Here is a 19,219-nt window from a genome sequence, read left to right as displayed (position 1 = left end):
ATTCTCAATACAAAGAAGAAGAAGGAAAAATTGGAGAAAGAGCAGGTGAGATGCTTGCTACCAACCCTGATGGGCCAAGTGTAATCCCCAGACCCACACAGTAGAAAGAACCAACACCTACAAGGTTGTCCTCTGACTTCCATAAGCATACTGTGGCATGTGTGTCCATCCCTGTCCCCACCCAATAAGTAAAAGGTGTACTTAAAGGCCTAGAGGAGAAACGGCCGTGTATGTTTCATATCTCTGAGCAGTTTGTCCAGCCGATGGCCTCTGAGAACAGTGTGTGATGGCCACTATCCCCACCTCTGACTGGCACCGTAGGCAAGCAGGGGATATATGTCATGATGCCTTCTCTCAGACTTAACCTCTGCAAGAGGCAGGTGCAACCCATAGTGGCCATGGCCTTTAGGAAAATCAGTCAGTTTGTCTCACCTGCATAACCCAAGCTGCCTTGAACTCATTACCATCCTCCTGCCTCAACTTCCCCAATGCTGGAATTACTTGCTCAGCTGGTGATAATAGTTTTTCCTCCTCTGTGTTTGTGTGATGTGTGAGTATTCCATTAATCTAGGAGCAAACACACATTATTTTGTAGACATTAAGCAGCTCCAGTGTGTCGGGGCATTATCAAGACCACAGAGGTAAAGACAAACGGACGGGGATGTGGCTCTGTTGGTAGAGTGCTGGCCTAACATGCACAAAACCCTGGGTTCAATTCCCAGCACCACATAAAGTAGGCATTGTGACCCATATATGTAACCCCAGCACTGTGGAGGTAGACACAAGAGGATCAGGAATTCAAGCTCTACTTGACAGATTCAAAACCGACCTGGGTTATGTGAAATCCTGCCTAGAAATCAAAGCATTTTTAGAAATGCTATTGAGAGTATCATAAACCTATCCAATGACTGAAACAGAACTAAACCAGGCCAGCCAGATGGCCCAGCCATTGAAGAACTTTCTAAGTAAGCTTGAGGCAGATCCCTAGAACCAAACCAAACAAAACAAAACCAAAACAAAAACCTTCATATGGCAAGATGGGAGCCCGATACAAGAGAACCACCGGAAGTGCACAGGCCAGTTACCCCAGAGTACATAAGCAGAGACAAAACAAACCCCACCTCAACGAGGTGGAAGAGGACTGACTTCCAAAAGCTGACTTCTGAACTCCTTCTGACATATGTATACATATCACACACACACACACACACACACACACACACACACACACACACACAGTAGTGACCTCACGTGGGCTGAGCCTCTCGACCCGGGAGGTGGGCGTGCAAAATTGAACAGGGAGGCTGGGAAGGAGCCAAGCAGCTCCTTACCAAGGCAAACACACACCCCATGACTCAGCAATGCTGCTCCTATCAATTTACTCGAAATAAAATCTTCTGTACACACACACACACACAACACACACACACACACACACATGTGCCTACACGTGTCCGTGGCAGCTGTGTTCACAGAAGTCAACCCGGATGCTGTGCCAGGCCATCGATGAAGGAAAGCATCAGTCCACGCGGACAGAAATCATCCCGCCGTAAAATGAATTGGAGCTTTGATACACACCACAGCGTGGACAGTGCATCCGATGGGAGGGGAGGAAGACACAAAGGACCACCAAGGAGAGATGTGGGTGCAGGTAGGAGGACCTGGAGACCCGAGTCATCCTCAACTACACAAGACCCTGTTTCCATATAATAAATAGAATATAAATAAAACTACCGGGGCAGGGCTCAGAGGTTAGGCACCTGCTCTTCCAGGGTCCTGAGTTCAATTCCCAGAACCACATGGTGGCTCATCCATCTGTAACTATCACAAGACCTTCTGGTTTCTGAAGACATATAATAAATAAATGAATAAATAAAAAAATAAAAATAAAACTACCATGTTAGTGCCTGCTCCAATATGAAATGTCCAAATGCCCAGAGTAAACAAATCCATTAACATGGAAAGCTGATTAGTGTGGAGAGAAAGGAAGTAACTTCTCAATGCACAGGGTTGTTTGTGTGTGTGTGTGTGTTTGTGTGTGCGTGTGCACGCGCGTGCTAATGGGGATTGAACAGACAGCCCTGTATGGGCTAAGTAAAGGCCCTAGCACTGATGATACCTTCTAATAAGTGAGCTTCATAGAGTCCCCAAGCTGATTGCTGGAGTATTTCAGGCAGATGCTGTATGTCCAACCCTCTTATACAGACCAAGCCTTCCACTGTCCTTTTTATTTTTAGAGTCAAGACTCACTAAATATCCAGACTAGCCTTCAACTCACTTTCTAACCTAACCGGCCTTGAACCTGTGATCCTTACGCCTCAGCCCCTCAAGTGCAGAGTTTATAGCCCTGCACTACCAGGCTTACTGATAGGTTTTGAGACTGAGTTTCACTGTTTAACTCATGTTCAATTCTCAGGACCTACATAGCAGCTCACACAGACACACATACAGGCGAAACACCAACGCATATGAAATAAAAATAAATCAAAGATTTTAGGCAAGCAGTGGTGGCACATGTTAAAGTCAACATTTTTTTTTTTTTTTTTTTTTTTTTTTTTTGGTCTCACAGAACGCTGCGTGCAGCAAGGCTCGAAGAACAGCGGTGCAGGTTAAGTGAGGCCCGGGCTCAAGCGAAGGTGGAACCGTTCCAGCCCACGTTGGCTGCGTTCATGTCGTAATAGTTGATGTAGACCCGGTCCGGGCTGACAGCAGCGTGCTGTAGTTGCGGTTCTGGGCGCCACCGATCTTGCCGATGCTGTGCAGGCTGCAGAGGGCGCAGGGGTCGTTTGTGCTGCTAAAAGTCATGAGCTGGTCCGGGACCACGTGCACTGCGATGTACTGTGCCGGCTTGCGGGTGGCCTGGGTCAACTGCTGGGTGAGCTCGGAGAGAAACCCCTCTGGCACGGAGGCGCGGGGAACGTTGGTGTTCACGATGAACATAGGCATGGTGGCAGAGAGACTGAGAGCGACGGCCGGAGGATGGTGCAAAGCGCGGTGTGACCCAAGTCCGGGACCTGAGCTATGTGACCCAGCTCAGGACCGCCCCAAGCCGGCTGCCGCTCTAAAGTCAATATTCTTGTGCTTCAGTTTACCAAATGTTGGGATTTTTGAGCTTGGCCCACCATATCTGTCTCACCAGATTCATTTGAAAGTTCCTATTGTCAAAGCCACATCTTTCTGGGGACTGTTACAGAAATCCCAGGAAACAGAGACTCATGGGAAAACTAAGCCTCAAGGAAAGGCACCGTCATTTTAAGTCCAAATATGAGACAGATTGCCCAACCCGAAGTTAAGATTTAGCCTTAGTGACCAAGAGAACGTGATGTCTGCATGGCCTTGCAAGAGGCTAGCACATGAACACACGTACACCTGCACGCATGCCCATGTGCACACACACACACACACACACACACAAACACATGCCCATACACATACACATACACTCCACACACACACACACACACACACTCTCTCACTCTCTCTCTCTCTCTCTCTCTCTCTCACACACACACACACACACACACACACACACACACATTCAAAATAAAACTTTTTTTTCTTTTCTTTTTTTTTTTTAGAGCTGGGGACTGAACCCAGGGCCTTGCACTTGCTAGGCAAGCGCTCTACCACTGAGCTAAATCCCCAACCCCAAAATAAAACTTTTTAAATGTGAGTACAACGTCACTGTCTTCAAACACACCAGAAGAGGGTATCGGACCCCATTACAAATGATTGTTAGCCACCATGTGGTTTTTGGGATTCTAGAGGAATAGCCAGTGCTCCTAACCTCTGAGCCATCTCTCCAGCCCCCAATAAAACCTTTGTTGTTGTTGTTGTTGTTGGGTTCTCGTTTTGTTTTGTTTTGTTTTTTGTTTTTGGAAACAGAGTTTCTCTGTGTAGCCCTGGCTGTCCTAGAACTCTGTAAACCAGGTTGTCCTCGAACTCACAGAGATCCACCTGCCTCCACACCTAGCTGCAGCCAATGTTCTTAATTCTGAGCTGTCCGTCTGCGTTCTCTCTCTCTCTCTCTCTCTCTCTCTCTCTCTCTCTCTCTCTCTCTCTCTGTTTTTTGTTTTATTTTGTTTTGAGACAAGGCCTCTCTGTGTATTTCTGACTGTCCTGGAGCTCCCCCAGACTGGCCCTGAACTCAAAGAGATCCCCCTGCCTCTGCCTCCAGAGTGCTGGGATTAAAAAAAGTATGCATCACCACATTAGCCTCTCTTTTTTATTTTTATCTATTATTATTGTGTGTGATTATGCATTTGTGTGTAATGCATAATGTATGTGTGTGCCCGTGGAAGGTAGGTGAGTAACTTTCCAGAGTTCTTGGCTTCCACTATGCATCACATACACTTCATGGATCAAATTCAGATCGTCAGGCTTGAATAACCCTCTCAGAGATCTAACCTTCATGGAACTTCTTGATAGGTGTGTATGCATGTATATATAAGATTTTATTTTAGACGGTGGAGAGATGGCTCAGCAGCTAAGACACTGGCTGCCCTTCTAGAGGACCTGGGTTCGATTCCCAGCACCCTCGTTGCAGCTCACAACTGTCTGTAACTCCACTTGCAGGGGATCAGACCCCCTCACACAGACACACATACAAGCAAAACACCAATGTACATGAAATGAAAATAAAGCACTAAAAAAATAATTTTAGCTGGGCAGTGTTGGTGCATGCCTTTAATTCCAGCACTCAGGAGGCAGAAGCAGGCAGATCTCTGTGAGTTCGAGGCCAGCCCAGTCTACAGAGTGAGTTCCAAGACAGTCAGGGCTGTACAGAGAGACTTTGTCTCAAAACAAACAAACAAAAAAAATAAATTACTTATTATTAACTTAAATTGTTTTAATTTATTTTATTTTCTGTATAAGGGTGTTCTGTTTGCATTCATGTCTGTGCTTGGTACCCACATAGATCAGAAGAGGACATGTTGGGGGTCCCCCTAGAACTGACGTGAGCAGTAGGAACCCGGAATTGAACATTCCTCTGGAAGAGCAGCCAGTGCACTTAACCGCTGAGCTCTACATCCCCATGCCCACTCTTGAGGCAGGGGTGCATTGAATGTTTGTCTTGAGTCTACTTGAGTAGGGATAGGGATAGGGTTCCCATTTACAATGTAGATGCCTGGTCTCCATCCTTAGAACAAAAGAGCAGCCTGACAGAAAGGTCAGGGAGTGCTTTGCCATCAGTGAAATGAATTCAAAGTGAAGGTGGACGAGATTACTTTTCTTCAGTCCTAGGGAAGAGAGAATCCAGCCAAATCCAAAGGGGAAATGTGAGATTGGAGATAAAATTGGCCTCAGGCCTGACACCTGCTGGAGCCTTGTCAAGGTTAACCAGGGTCAGCCAGAGGCCTCCCACTCAGGATGTAATCCCCAAATTGGCTACAACATCCACTAGAATTCATACAGCACAAGTAGGGTGCTCCCTGTGCCAGGTGCAGTTAGGGCCGGGCAGAGCCTGCTTTCTGGAGCTACAGAGGAACCACAGTCCTATCTGGCTCTTAGCCTCGAGTCTCTGAGGGGGATTCCTGACTCACATTCCACATCCGGTCTTGCAGGAAATCCTGTTGATTCAGCCTTGGAACACAGCCAACCCTGACAGCCACTCCAGCACCATTATCTCCTGCCCAATGAAAACAATCACCGTAGAGCTTCCGAGCCAGCTACCAGCTTCCGAACAGCTGCCAGCACACCACCAGGCCTGGCAAGCTTGGGAGAAGGAAGCCAGAAAAGGGTGTTGCCGAATCCCCTGCAGTTAGAATTACAGGCATCGGGAAGGATCTGAGTGCTGGGAACCAAACTCTGGTCGTTTGCAAGAGCAATACTGTTCTAACCACTGAACTAACTCTCTCTCTCTTTTTCCCTCTCTCTCTCTCTCTTCCCCAAAGGAAAAGGGGTAGTGCAAAGATGGCCTCAAACTCGTGATAGCGCTGCCTCTTGTCCTCCAGCATATCCTACCAGCATGCCTGATTCTCTTTCATAAACACCATCGCTGCTTCATGGTTGTTTATTCTGAAATTTATTTCTTTACCGAAGTTGTAGATCCCAGTTTGGCCGATCAGAGATCTTCGCAGAAAGTGACCTCTTCAGGCTGCTGTCCATGAGGGAGTAGCTGTGCTACTGTCATGGAATGACACCCCTACCTGGAAAAATGATCCAAGACAACCTCCCACTAGGCATCTTGACTTCTCACCTTCACACTTCCTCTTGTCTTGTAAGCTGACTTCCCCCCCAACCCCCACAGTTGTTATTCTGCTTCCTGAAGTTAAATTATATAAAAGATACTCTCAGGCTGGAGAGATGGCTCAGCAATTATTCACAACTGTCTGTAATTCCAGTATCGGATATCATTACACAGACATATGTGCAGGCAAAACAAAAACAAAAAACAAAAACAAAAATAAAAACAAAAACAAAAAACAAAAAACAAAACCCACATTAAATAAAAATAGATTATTAAAAAAAGGTACTCTTAAAATGACTTATTTTTTTTAATGCAACTATTGCATTCAGAATGTAAAATTTCGGGGGTTGGGGATTTGGCTCAGTGGTAGAGCGCTTGCCTAGCAAGCACAAGGCCCTGGGTTCGGTCCTCAGCTCTGGGAAAAAAAAAAAAAAAAAAAAAAAAAAAACAGAATGTAAAATTTCTTACATGGTCCAACAGTCGACAGAGAGATCCTCTGTCCTAGCAGAGGACCCAAGTTTTATTCCCAGCACTCACACCAGACAATCTATGATCCCTTGTGACTCGAGCTTCAGGGAACCTGGCGTCCTCTTCAGGCTTCCACAGGTACCAGCACTCATGGGCACATACTCACACATAGATACTCACATATACACATAATTAAAAGTAAAACGTTTCTTTTTAAAAATTACCTATGCAGGCAAGGGTGCAACTCAGTGTATAGCCGAAGGCACAAGTTCTGTATTCCATCCCTAGTGCCGATACAAAGCATATCAGCTTTATTCTTTCATGTTGCTATATTGAAGTGAGAACCTTCCTTCCATATACCTAGTAAAGTGGTATACCACTGAGCTCCCCACCCCCAGCCCCTCACTGGAGGATTCTAGGCAGGGGCTCTACCACTGAGCCCCGCCCCCAGCCCCTCACTGGGGGATTCTAGGCAGGGGCTCCACCACTGAGCCCCGCCCCCAGCCCCTCACTAGAGGATTCTAGGCAGGGGCTCTACCACTGAGCCACGCCCCCAGCCCCTCACTGGAGGATTCCAGGCAGGGGCTCTACCACTGAGCCACGCCCCAGTTCTCTTTCACTCTGTTTCTATAAGCAACTATACATCACTATGAGTTTTTATCCATTTTCTAGTCTATCATCCTTTTCCCTTATGCTAACAGAAATGCAATATGGGAGAAAACTGGGATTTTGTTTCATGATTGTTTACCATTGTACCCTAGTACCAGTGTTGTTCTTGGGGCACTGGAAGTCCTCTGTAAATATTTGTTGTGAACCTAGGGTTGTAGCAGAGTGGTAGAGTACTTGCCTTCTATGTTTGATGCCTAGGTTCAATCCACAGTTGTACCAAAACTAAATAAGTGAATAACTGGGGAGTTTTGTTGTTACTGTTAATGTTTGTTCGCTTGGTTTGTTGTTGTTGTTGTTGTTGTTGTTGTTGTTGTTGCTTTGTTTGTTTGTTTTATTTTTGAAATAGGGTTTCTCTGTGGGGGAGATGAGCTTTGTAGACCTGGCTAACCTCGAGTATGTTTTAGTTTTTTATTTGGTTTGTTTTTGATTCTCCGGGCTGGGAAAATAGTTTAATCGGTGAAGTACTTGCTGTGCAAGCATGAAGACAGGAGTTCCGATCTCCAGCTCCCGTGGAAACGGTGGACATCCGTGGGCAAAAGCATTTGCCCCCCAAACCTAATAACATGAGTCTAATCCCCAGAACCCTCAAGTGGGTGGAGGAAGAAAATCAACTCCTTCAAATTATACCCTGACCACAGCACTCATCCATGGCACTCACACCAAGGCACTCACACCAAGGCACTCACACCACAGCACTCACACCAAGGCACTCACACCATGGCACTCACACCATGGCACTCACACCATGGCACTCAGCCATGGCACTCACACCATGGTACTCACACCACGGCACTCACACCACGGCACTCACACCACGGCACTCACACCATGGTACTCACACCATGGCACTCACACCATGGCACTCACACCACGGCACTCACACCATGGCACTCATACTACTCAAAATTAAAAATAAGTGTACAAAGAAATTTTTTAAAGCTGAGCATGGTACACGCACGCCTGTACCCCAGCAGTGGCGGTGTGGGGGCATCAGAGACAGGAGGATTTCCTGGAGTTCACTGGCCATGCAATTGCTGATTTCCTAGAATCAGAGAGAGACCCTGTGGTGGTTTGAATCTGCTTGGCACTATTAGGAGGTGTGGCCTTGTGGGGGGAAGAGTGTCACTGTGGGGGTGGGCAATGAGACCTTCTTCAGAACCACTGAGGAGCCAGCCTTCCATTTGCCCTTGGAACAAGATGCAGAACAGCTCCTCCAGCGCCATGTCTGAATGCTGCCATGCTTCCTGCCTTGATGATAATGGACTGAACCTCAGAACCTGGAAGCCAGCCCCAGTTAAATGTTGTCCTTATAAGAGTTGCCTTGGTCATGGTGTCTCTTCATAGCAATGGAAACCCTAACTAAGACAGACCCTGTCTCAAAACATAAGTGGGTGAGCCAGGGCAATGGCTTAGGGGGTAAATGCATGTCTCAGTCATGGTTTCCATTGCTGTGATAAACACCATGACCAGAAGCAGTGTGAGAAGAAAGGATTTACTTCACTGTATAGCTTACAATCCACCATCAAGGGAATCCAAGGCAGGAGCCTGGATGCCGGAAGGAGGGCGAGCAGAGACCATGGAGGAGTACTGCTCGCTGGTGTGCTCCCATGCTTTCTTTCTCTCTTTTGGTTTTCCAAGACAGGGTTTCTCTGTGTATCCCTGGCTGTCCTGGAGCTTTCGCTGTAGACCAGGCTGACCTCAAACTCAGAGATCTGCCTGCCTCTGCCTTCCCAAGTGGTGGGATTAAAGGCATGGACCACCACTGTGCATCACCACTGTGGGCCACCATTGTCTGGCTTCCTTCTTCTAGCATCCAGCACCACCCGTTCAGGGGTGGCACCATCCCCAGTGGGCTGGACTTTCTCACTTCAGTCAAGAAAATGCCGCATAGAGGGTCTGAATTGAAGTCTGAATTGAAGGCAATGTCTCAGTGGAGGTTTCTTCTAGCTTGTGACACTGACAGAAACAAAACAGGCCAACAAGCAAGCAAACAGCAGCTAATGGGCACAGGGCACTCACTACAGAAGCCTGGCAGCCTAGGCTTGGTTCTTGGAATCCACAGAGAGGTGGAAAGAGAGACTACAAAGTTGTCCTTCCAGCAGGCAGCGGTGGCTTGCGACTTTAAGCCCAGCACTCAGAGGCAGAGGCAGGCGGATCTCTGAGCATTGGAGGGCAGCCTGCTGGACAGAGCCAGTTACAGGACAGCCAGGGCTGCACAGAGAAACCTGTGGCGACCACACATGATGGGGACATATACTCATAATGACTTTTTTATTATTATTTTTGATAAATAATAATTTTTAATTGAAAAATAAGTTTCAGGGGTTGGGGATTTGGCTCAGTGGTAGAGCGCTTGCCTAGCAACCACAAGGCCCTGAGTTCGGTCCCCAGCTCCGGAAAAAAAAAAAAAAAAAGATTAAAAAAAAAAAAAGAAAAATAAGTTTCTTTTTCTTCAAATATTTATTTATTTATTATGTATACATCATACAGCTTTCTGTCTGCATGTGTGCCTGCAGGCCAGAAGATGACCCCAGATCTTATCATAGATGGTTGTGAGCCACCATGTGGTTGCTGGGAATTGAACTCAGGACCTTTGGAAGAGCAGTCAGTGCTTTTAACCGCTGAGCCATCTCTCCAGCCCGAAAAGTAAGTTTCTTGAGGAAGACACTTGATGTTAACCTCTGGCCTCCACAAGCACGTGCATACGTGTGCATGTATATCCACATGCACACATGCACCACACACACACGTGAATGAGAGAGAGACAGAGAAAAAGAAGAAAGGAAGAAAGAAATCAGTCCTTATTTGCATAGAGACCTCTCCCTCTAACATGTGGCTCTCTCCGTTTCTATGGAGATAGATGCCAGGCTTCATCATTCAGCCCAAAGTGATAAACATGTGGTTGTCATGACAACTCTACACCCTCATGGTGTCTGGTCTGTACCAGCCAGATGCCCACTGGGCAGCATTGAAGCGATGTGAGATAAAAATAGAAGGGCAGAGTGGAGCTAAGCTCTTAGCCTGGAGGCTCCACAGCCTCATTCTAGCACCTGCAGTGCATGCTCAGTACAGTCTGAGCCCCCATTTCCCCACCACTCCCTCTCCCTGCATGCCCCACCCCCCGCCCCTGCTCCCTGCTGTCCCTTCAGTCCCTCACAGGTTCCAACCTATTGGTCCACCTTTTCACCTCTCTCTCTCTCTCTCTCTCTCTCTCTCTCTCTCTCTCTCTCAGGGCAGTGACCCCTTCAATGGAAGGTCTTCTCAACCATCCCTTTTTTTCCAGCCTTCAGCAGGATGCCAGTTCTGCTTTCTCTCTTGGCGAGTTGCCCGAGGAGAGCGGAAGTCAGGCCACAGAGGTGAAATTGCAGAAGCAATCATAACAAGCCAATAGGTGGGGAGGGAGGTCTGGCAGGGGAAACTGTGTGCTAAGAGGCTGAGGACAGGAGCTGGTGGTGAGGGCACTGCCCCGCTGGGGAGGGAGGTCCGGCTGACAGAAGAACGAGGAACAGATTTTCCAATCTGGGCTTGGTGGTGTGTATTGATTACCCAAGTACTTGGGACGCTGGGCGAGAGGATGGTTTCAAATCTGAGGCCAATGTGGATATCACAAGACCTTGTCTCAGCAAAGGGAAAAGGACTAGGGATGCAGCTTAGCTGGCAGAATACTTGCTTGGTGTGCAGGAAACCCTGGGTAGGCCTCCCAGCACCTCAGGAAACCAGGTCTGGTGGCTCATGCCAATATCCCAAGCACTGGGAAGATGCAGACAGGAAGAAGAGAAGTTGGAGGTCATCTGTGGCTACGTAGTGAGTTCCAGGCTAGCTTAGGCTACACAGGGAGACCATAGTTTATGTTATGTTGTTTATTTACAAAAAAGCACCATATATACACACACACATACATATACATACATACATACATACATACACACACATATCTGTTTTCTGTTTTTTTTTCTTTTTAAGATTTATTTTTTATTATATATAAGTACACTGTAGCTGTCTTCAGACACACCAGAATAGGGTTTCAGATCCCATTACAGATGGTTGTGAGCCACCACGTGGTTTCTGGGTCTTGAACTCATGACCTTTGGAAGAACAGTCAATGTTCTTAACCACTGAGCCATTTCTCCAGCCCCTTGTTGTTGTTTTCTAAGACAGGGTCCCACTGTGTAGCCTGGCTGTCCTGAACTCCCTCTGTAGATCAGGCTGGCCTTAAACTCATAAAAATGCACCTGACTCTGCCTTGCAAATGCTGGGATTAAAGCCATGTGCCACCACTGCCCGACTTGTGATGATGTTTTAATAAATAAGTCATTATGTAGCTCTGGCTCGCCTGGAACTCAGTACAGAGACAGGCCTGGCTGGAACTCACAGAGATCCAGCTGCATTTTCCTGTTTCTGCCCCCACCCCCACCCCTCCAAAAAATGCTTTGAGAAAGAGAGAAAGAAAATGGGAGAAGGAGGAAGGGAGGGTTAGACAGAACAGAGAGGAAAACTTGGAAGGAAGGAGACATAGAAAAGGGGATGCTGGGAGGGAGGGTAGTGTTGGGAAAGCCCAGCGGTGCTGTGGGTCAGGGCTCCCCCACACCCTGGGGCGCACACAGCTTTCATCCACCACAGGACACTTGGAGGCAGCTGGAATGTTAGGGGATCTTTTTACCTTGGGATGGAGGGGTCTGTGTGCCCTTTTGAGAGACAATTCAGCAGTTTCCAGAGGCCCAGCCTGAGGGGCGGCCCTTGCTTCCCAGAGCCTTCTATGGGCTGTTTGGAGAACATTCCATTGCTGGACCTTCTGGAACAAATTGAGGAAGCTTGGCAACCTCCACTGCCCTCGAGGCTGGGTCATTCTTTGCTCCAGCCGCCTCCTCATCCTTCTTCAGTCTCTCTCTCTCTCTCTCCATCTCTCCCCCACCTCCACCCACCTCCTGCTCTCTGACTAGTACTTTTTATAGAACACTTTAAAAAATACATGGGAATTGATAATTGAAGGCACATGGCATGCACTGGACAGGAAGAAGTGGTGAAGACCCACCTCTCTCTCCTCTCCCCTCTTCCATGCCCTGAGGTGCTTCCCAGGAGGTACCCCAGCCTGCTTTATCCCATCCTCAAAGGCTCCAGCTGGATAGGCTATGGGCCAGAGGTGGAGGCTCTGAAGTGCCCACATCAGAGGCCCCCAGCAGGCCCGGCCTCCCTGTGGAATGCTCAGAGGGCCACCAGCAGGGAAGGGCAGAGCCTGTGCACTTGGACCAGGCCCAGTCCAGGGTCCCAGCGCCGTGTATTTGCTCTTAAAGTAGCTGTTATGCAAGCACAGATGGAGAAAGTTCTACTTAGGACACTCACAGGCCCTAAGTCTTATTGTTTTCTTACTTAAGGATGGATTCCTGGGCTAGAGAGATGGCTCAGCAGTTAAGAACACTTGCTGTTCTTGCAGAGGACCTGAGTTTAATCCCAGCATCTACACAGCAGCCCACAACAATCTATCTGTCTGTAATTCCAGTTCTAGGGGATCTAGAAAAACACTCACCACACAAAATAAAATAAGAAACTCTTCCTTCCTTCCTCCCTCCCTCCCTCCCTCCCTCCCTCCCTCCCTCCTTCCTTCCTTCCTTCCTTCCTTCCTTCCTTCCTTTCTCTTTAAAACAGGGTTTCTCTGTGTAGCCCTGGCTGTTCTGAAACTAGCTATGTAGACCAGGCTGGCCAGGAACTCACAGAGATCCACCTGCCTCTGTCTCCCGAGCTAAGGATTAAAGGTGTGACCTACAGCTGCCTGGCTAAAATAAATAACTTTAATGAAATTAAAATAAATAAAATAAAAAGAGTGCATTTGAGTCAGGCAAGGTGACATACATCTGTTATACCAGTAGTTGTAGGTTGATGCACAAGGATTAGGAGTTCAAAGCCAGTCTTGGTGCCATGAGTTCCTAATTTAAACACAATATGGGCTGGCAAGGTGGTTTATTCAGTAAAGGCGATAGATCCCAAGGTTGATGACCTGTTTGATCATCATGGTGGAAGGAAAACACCAATTTGGACAAGTCGTCCTTGTTAGGGTTTAAATCTCAGCCCATGCCTGTACAGAACGCACCCAGACAACATGGTTCCACGTGGAGAAGTTTAATGAGAGAAGAGTAGAAGAGAGGAAAGGCCGGCGGCCATGGGCAGGTGGTGGGAGGCGGGAAGGGAGCAAGAACAGAAAAGAACAAAGAGTAAGAGAAAAGTAAGACAGAGAGGAGGAGGCAATCAGCCCCTTACATCGTCAGGCACAGCTGGCTGTTGCTAGGCAACTGTAGGGCGGAGCATACCTGGCTGTTCCTAGGTAGCTGTGGGGGTGGAGCTTAGACAGAATACCAACAGTCCTCAGACCTCGATGCTCATAGAACGTTTACCTCACCTTCGCATAGCCTTGGGTTCAATAGGTAGGTGTAGTGGGTACTAGTAGTGGTGGTTTCATATGCTTGGCAGGGAGTGGCACTATTAGGAGGGATGGCCTTGTTGGAGTGGGTGTGGCCTTGTTGAAGGAAGTGTGTTACTGTGGCCATGGGTTTTGAGACCCTTCTTCTAACTGCCTGGAAGTCAGTAGTCTTCTGTTCGACTTTGGAATAAGCTGTAGAACTCTCAGCTCCTCCAGCACCATGCCTTCCTGGACGCTGCCATAGTTCTTGCCAGGATGATAATGGACTGAACCTCTGAACCTGGAAGCCAGCCCCAATTAAATGTTGTCCCTATAAGAGTTGCCTTGGTCATGGTGTCTCGTCACAGCAATGGAAACTCTAAGACAGTGTTTCAACCCTTTATCCTGACACTCGGAGATGAACACAAATCAACGCAGGATCAAAGCCAGCTTCAGTCACTACAGGGAATTTGAGGTTACTCTGCCACGTGAGAGCCTGTCACACCGAAGCAAGAGCACTGATCCATGTTTATCCACTAACTTGAAAAAGAGAAGCATGGTGGCACATACCTATAATCTCAGCACTGGGTTGGCAGAGGCAGGAGGATGGCCATAAATTCATAGCTAGATTGATTGGTCGACAGCCAGGGCTACAGAACAAGAGGAAGGGGAAAAAAACATCGAGCTTGCGAAATTCCTAAAAGTTTAGCAATACACTCTAGAGAACTGAGGATTGATCCCACCCAGCACACGCCAAGGCGCCAGCTGACAGAACTCCAGGATGAGGAAGCTAATGCCAACTGTTTTGTTTGGGGGATTAAACTCAGGGTCTTCCTCAAACCAGGCAAGCATTTTTTTTTTTTTTTTTTTTACCACCCAGCTATATTCCCAGCCCCTACCAAATGATCAAGTGGCCCTAGGACTGTGTCTCACTTCTCTACCCACAGTGCACTGCTTCTGACTTTTCCTGTCCCAGGGCCTTGCTCTTGGCTAAGGGCCATGTGCCCATCCTTACCCAGAAAACCCCCATGGTTCACTCTCTCTCTTCCTTTTGGCCTTTGTTCATATGTCACCTTTGGTTAAGCTTTCTCTAAAATCTCAAATTTGCACCCCAGTTCCTGTCTTATGAGTAACACCGCTCTGAGCGAGGTGTTGGGGTACGCACCTGTAATCTCAGCATTCTGGAGGCAGGAAGTCAGCCTAGATTGAATGAGATCCTGTCTCAAAAAAATAGAGAAAGAAGAGAAAAAGAAAAACCCACTCTTCTGGTCACCTGATCTACAAATCCAACTCTGTGTGTGTGCACACATGCATGCATGCATGTGTGTCTGTGTGCGTATATATGTGTGAGCGTGTGTGTATATATGTATGTGTGTGACTGAGTATGTATGTCTGCATGTGTGTATATGTGTGTGTATGTGTGTATATGTAAGTGTGTATATCTGTGAATGTATGTGTGTATGTATGTGTGTGAGTATGCGTATGTCTGCATGTGTGTATGTGTGAATGTATGTGTGTATATATGTATGTGTGTGACTGTGTGTGTATGTCTGTGTTTATATGTAAGTGTGTGAATGTATGTATGTGTATGTGAGTGTGTGTATGTGTGAATTATGTGTGTGTATGTATGTATGTGAGAGAGTGTATGTCTGTATGTGTATATATGTGAGTATGTGTGTGAATGTGTGTGTGAGAGAGTGTATATGTGTTATAAGCACAGAAGCCAAAGCTTCTCAGGAATGTTAGTATGACAGTCTTGCTACATAGCACAGCTGGCCTTAATCTCAAAGCAATCCTCCTGCCTCAGCCTCTTCAGTGCTGACATTTCAGTCTATGATGGGCTGGGAAGGGCCCCAAGAGCTTTCTGCACTCTAGGTAGGCAGTGTACCAACTAAGCCACATTCTCAAATCTGGTGGTGGTGGTGGTGGTGGTGGTGGTGGTGGTGGTGATGTTCATGCATGTGTTTTAAATGGTGAGTTTATTTTTTGTTACATTTTCTCATTTGTGCCTGTGTATGTTCAGCTATATGCATGCATGTGCATGGAGATAAAAGAAAACTTTCAGGAGTTAATGTTTTCTTCCTACCACGTGGGGCCTGAGAAATCGAACTCACGTCTTCAGGCTTGGAGCCAAGTACCTTTACCCTCTGAACCATCTCAGTGGGATGGGAGAATTGTTCTTTGAAAATATGACCCCTAATATGATTCTTGTGATCCAGCGAAAGGCCTCGCACCCATGCACATATGGGCCACAGTAACTGGACTTAGTTATAAACAATAAATTGATAAATAAGTTTAAGAGTGTGGCATCAGCAAAGCTAGAGAGGGAAATGGGGTAGATAGGATCTTATTTCAGAGTGTACATATATGAAATTGTCAAAAATAAAGAATGTCTTTGTTATTTTTAATTATGTAGGAGGTGAGGGTGGGTATGTGCATGTGAGCACAGGTAGCCAAGGATATCCCAACAACAACTGGGAGAGAAGTCAGTTCTATGTCGAAGTTGGGTGTCTCTTGTTTCTGCTCCTGTATCGTGTACTGCAGCACCCACCCTCACTCGGCTTCTAGGCCATTCACTGGCCCTGCCTCCCAACTTGGGTAAGAATCCTGAGAATGTAGGCTGCATGATACGTCATCCAGTTCCCCTCCCATTTCATGTGTGTGTGTGTGTGTGCATGTGCACATATGTGTGCACACATGTTTGCATGTGTATGGGCACGTGTGTGTGGGCATATATGCACATTCACTTGATTATGTATGTGTGTATGTGACCTGAGCTTGCTGTTGAGAATCATTCTCTGTGGCCCCCATTGAGGCAGGGGCTCCCCTATGGGCCAGAGTTTGCTCCTATGTCTAGGCTGACTAACCATCTTGCTATCTGTTTTCTAAACCTGTCTCTGTTTTCTAAAGCTAGAATTATAGGTGGGCATTAATCCCACACTGACATTTATGTGGGTTTCTGGGGATCCAAACTCCAGTCCTCAGTCTTCTGCCTTCATCACTGAGCCACCTCCTTAGTCCCCACATCCAGTCATTTACATGCCTTCATTTCCATTCATTTCCCAGGATCAAACTAGGATCACCAACATTTCAGTCCTACTTCCTTTATCCCTGAGCTATCTCCATTACTACTACTGCTGCTGCCGCCGCCACCACCACTACTTCTCCTCGGCCTCCTCTTTTCCTCCTCTTCTTCCTCTTTCTTTCTCCTCCTCCTCTTCCTTCTCCTTTGGTTTTCTTCTTGGGACACAGTCTCACTCTATAGCCCTGGTTGGCCAGAAGTCACTACCAGGATGGCCTCAAACTCGAACCTGCCTTTTACTTCCCGAGTGCTGAGATTAAAGGCATGAGGCACTCTGACCAGCTTCCCTGGAGCTCACCATCCTCCTGCCTCAGCTTCCTGAGTGCTGGGAATTCCGGCGTGTGGCACCACACTCAGTAGTTGGGTCCCTTCCTCACTTCCCACCCAGGGCTTCAGGAAGAGCTTGCACAACAGACTACACTGCAACAGGCAGGCATCCCTCAAAGGACTGCTGGGTCAAAGGCTGTGGGAGGTCCCACTGTGAACACTTGCCAGGCAGCCTTCAGAGTTCCAAGGAGGCTGTACCCATTTCCACGCCCACCAGCAAGTGTGTCAGAGGACACAGGCATCTCTTGGAGCCAACTTCACCGCTCAGACCCTTCGATGGGACAAAGCCTTTGGATAGGGTTTCATAGCTTGACTTGAAAAGGTTGCAGTAAGACACCTCATCATGACTCCTTATAAACTCCACATGGACAGCTCTCAAAGATGGGTGCTGTCCCACCCTCCCCACAACCACTCTGGCTGCTCATGTCTTTCTCCAGGAGAAGGGACTTCAGGGCTTGACTTCCTATGACCTCTTGCCAGGTTAACCCTGTTTTAACCCTGTCACATTTGGACCTGTTTGCGAGGTTGAAAACCCTGTTGTAGCTTTGCCCAACAAGCTCTGGAATTGATTCGTTCACCTCAGTCGAAAAGTAGTTCAGGCTGGGGAGGTGGCTCAGCTGGCAGAGGACCTTGCAAGCCAGCACAAGGCCTGAGTTGGGCCCTCATGGATGCCATGCATGGTGCCATGTTCCTATAATCCCAGCACCGGGAAGTTGAAGGCAGAATTATCAGAAGTTCAGGATGACCTTCGCTACATAGCAAGGCCAGCCAGACACACGAAATGAAATATCTTTTTTTTTTTTAAAGATTTATTCATTTATTTTATGCATCAGTACACTGTAGCTGTCTCAGATACACCAGAGGAGGGCATCAGATCCCTTTACAGATGGTTGTGAGCCACCATGTGGTTGCTGGGAATTGAACTCAGTACCTCTGGAAGAGCAGTCAGTGCTCTTAACCACTGAGCCATCTCTCCAGCCCCGGAATGAAATATCTTTAAAGTAATATAAAATAGAGCAGGGGAAAGGACTCAGTCAGTAAAGTGGCTGCCACTTAAGCAAGAGGACCTGAGTTTGGATCCCCAGAACCAACATAAAAGATGGACGTGGCTCTGTGGCCCTGTTGCTCTGTGCTCTGAGCTGCTCCCCAAAGTTCTGTAAGATCCAGGATCTGTGAGAGGCCCTGCCTCAAAAAACTAACAGTGGAGTGTGGTTGAGGAGTGCACCTGCACTCCTGTGTGCACTAAAAGAACACATGCATATACCACACCACACACACACTTACAAACACACTCACACACACACATACATACACACTCACACACACACACAAACACAGTCACACACACACATACAAACTTATACACATACACTGACACACATATATTCACACACACATACACACACATATACACACACTCACACTATACACACATATACACACACTCACACATACACACCTATACACACCTACACATTCACACACATATACACAGGTGCTCACACACATACTCAAACATACATTCACATACATATATACATGTACACACACATACACACATACACACACTCACATACAGCTGTGAGTGAGGCTGAAATAAATTTAGATGCTGATTTTTTTCCCTCATCCACGTCTTCATCACCAAGAAACTATAGAACCTTGTTTTTTTTAAAGTTAATTTTCATTAGAACTATTTATTCATATCTGTGTACTTGTTATAAAAACAAACATAATAATCATACGGTACCAATAGAGAGGCTGAACTTGACGATGAGGCTTTCCGTGAGGAAACACAAATCAGGAGGTTGTATGGATCATGCAATGGTTTTTGTTTTAAAGGTTTTCATTTTTTTTTAAGAATATTTATTTCTTTTATGTGTTTGAGTACACTGTAGCTGTCTTCAGACACACCAGAAGAGGGCGTCAGATTCCATTACAGATAGCTGTAAACCACCATGTGGTTGCTGGGAATTGAACTCAGGACCTCAGGAAAAGCAGTCAGTGCTCCTTTCTTCCTTCCTTCCTTCCTTCCCTTCTTTCTTTCTTTCTTTCTTTCTTTCTTTCTTTCTTTCTTTCTTTCTTTCTTTTTTTC

General features: G+C 46.9%; 1 pseudogene; it reads right to left on the bottom strand.

Annotated features, from left to right (window-relative positions):
- Positions 1–2,616: 2,616 nt before the first annotated feature.
- On the bottom strand, positions 2,617–3,051 carry LOC116892588 (annotated as a pseudogene).
- Between the last annotated feature and the right edge of the window lie 16,168 nt (positions 3,052–19,219).

This window comes from Rattus rattus, chromosome 2 (assembly GCF_011064425.1).
Source record: "Rattus rattus isolate New Zealand chromosome 2, Rrattus_CSIRO_v1, whole genome shotgun sequence".
Lineage (NCBI taxonomy): Eukaryota > Metazoa > Chordata > Mammalia > Rodentia > Muridae > Rattus > Rattus rattus.
Note: the sequence above shows the minus strand (reverse complement) of the source record. Positions and strands in the feature narration are given on the sequence as shown.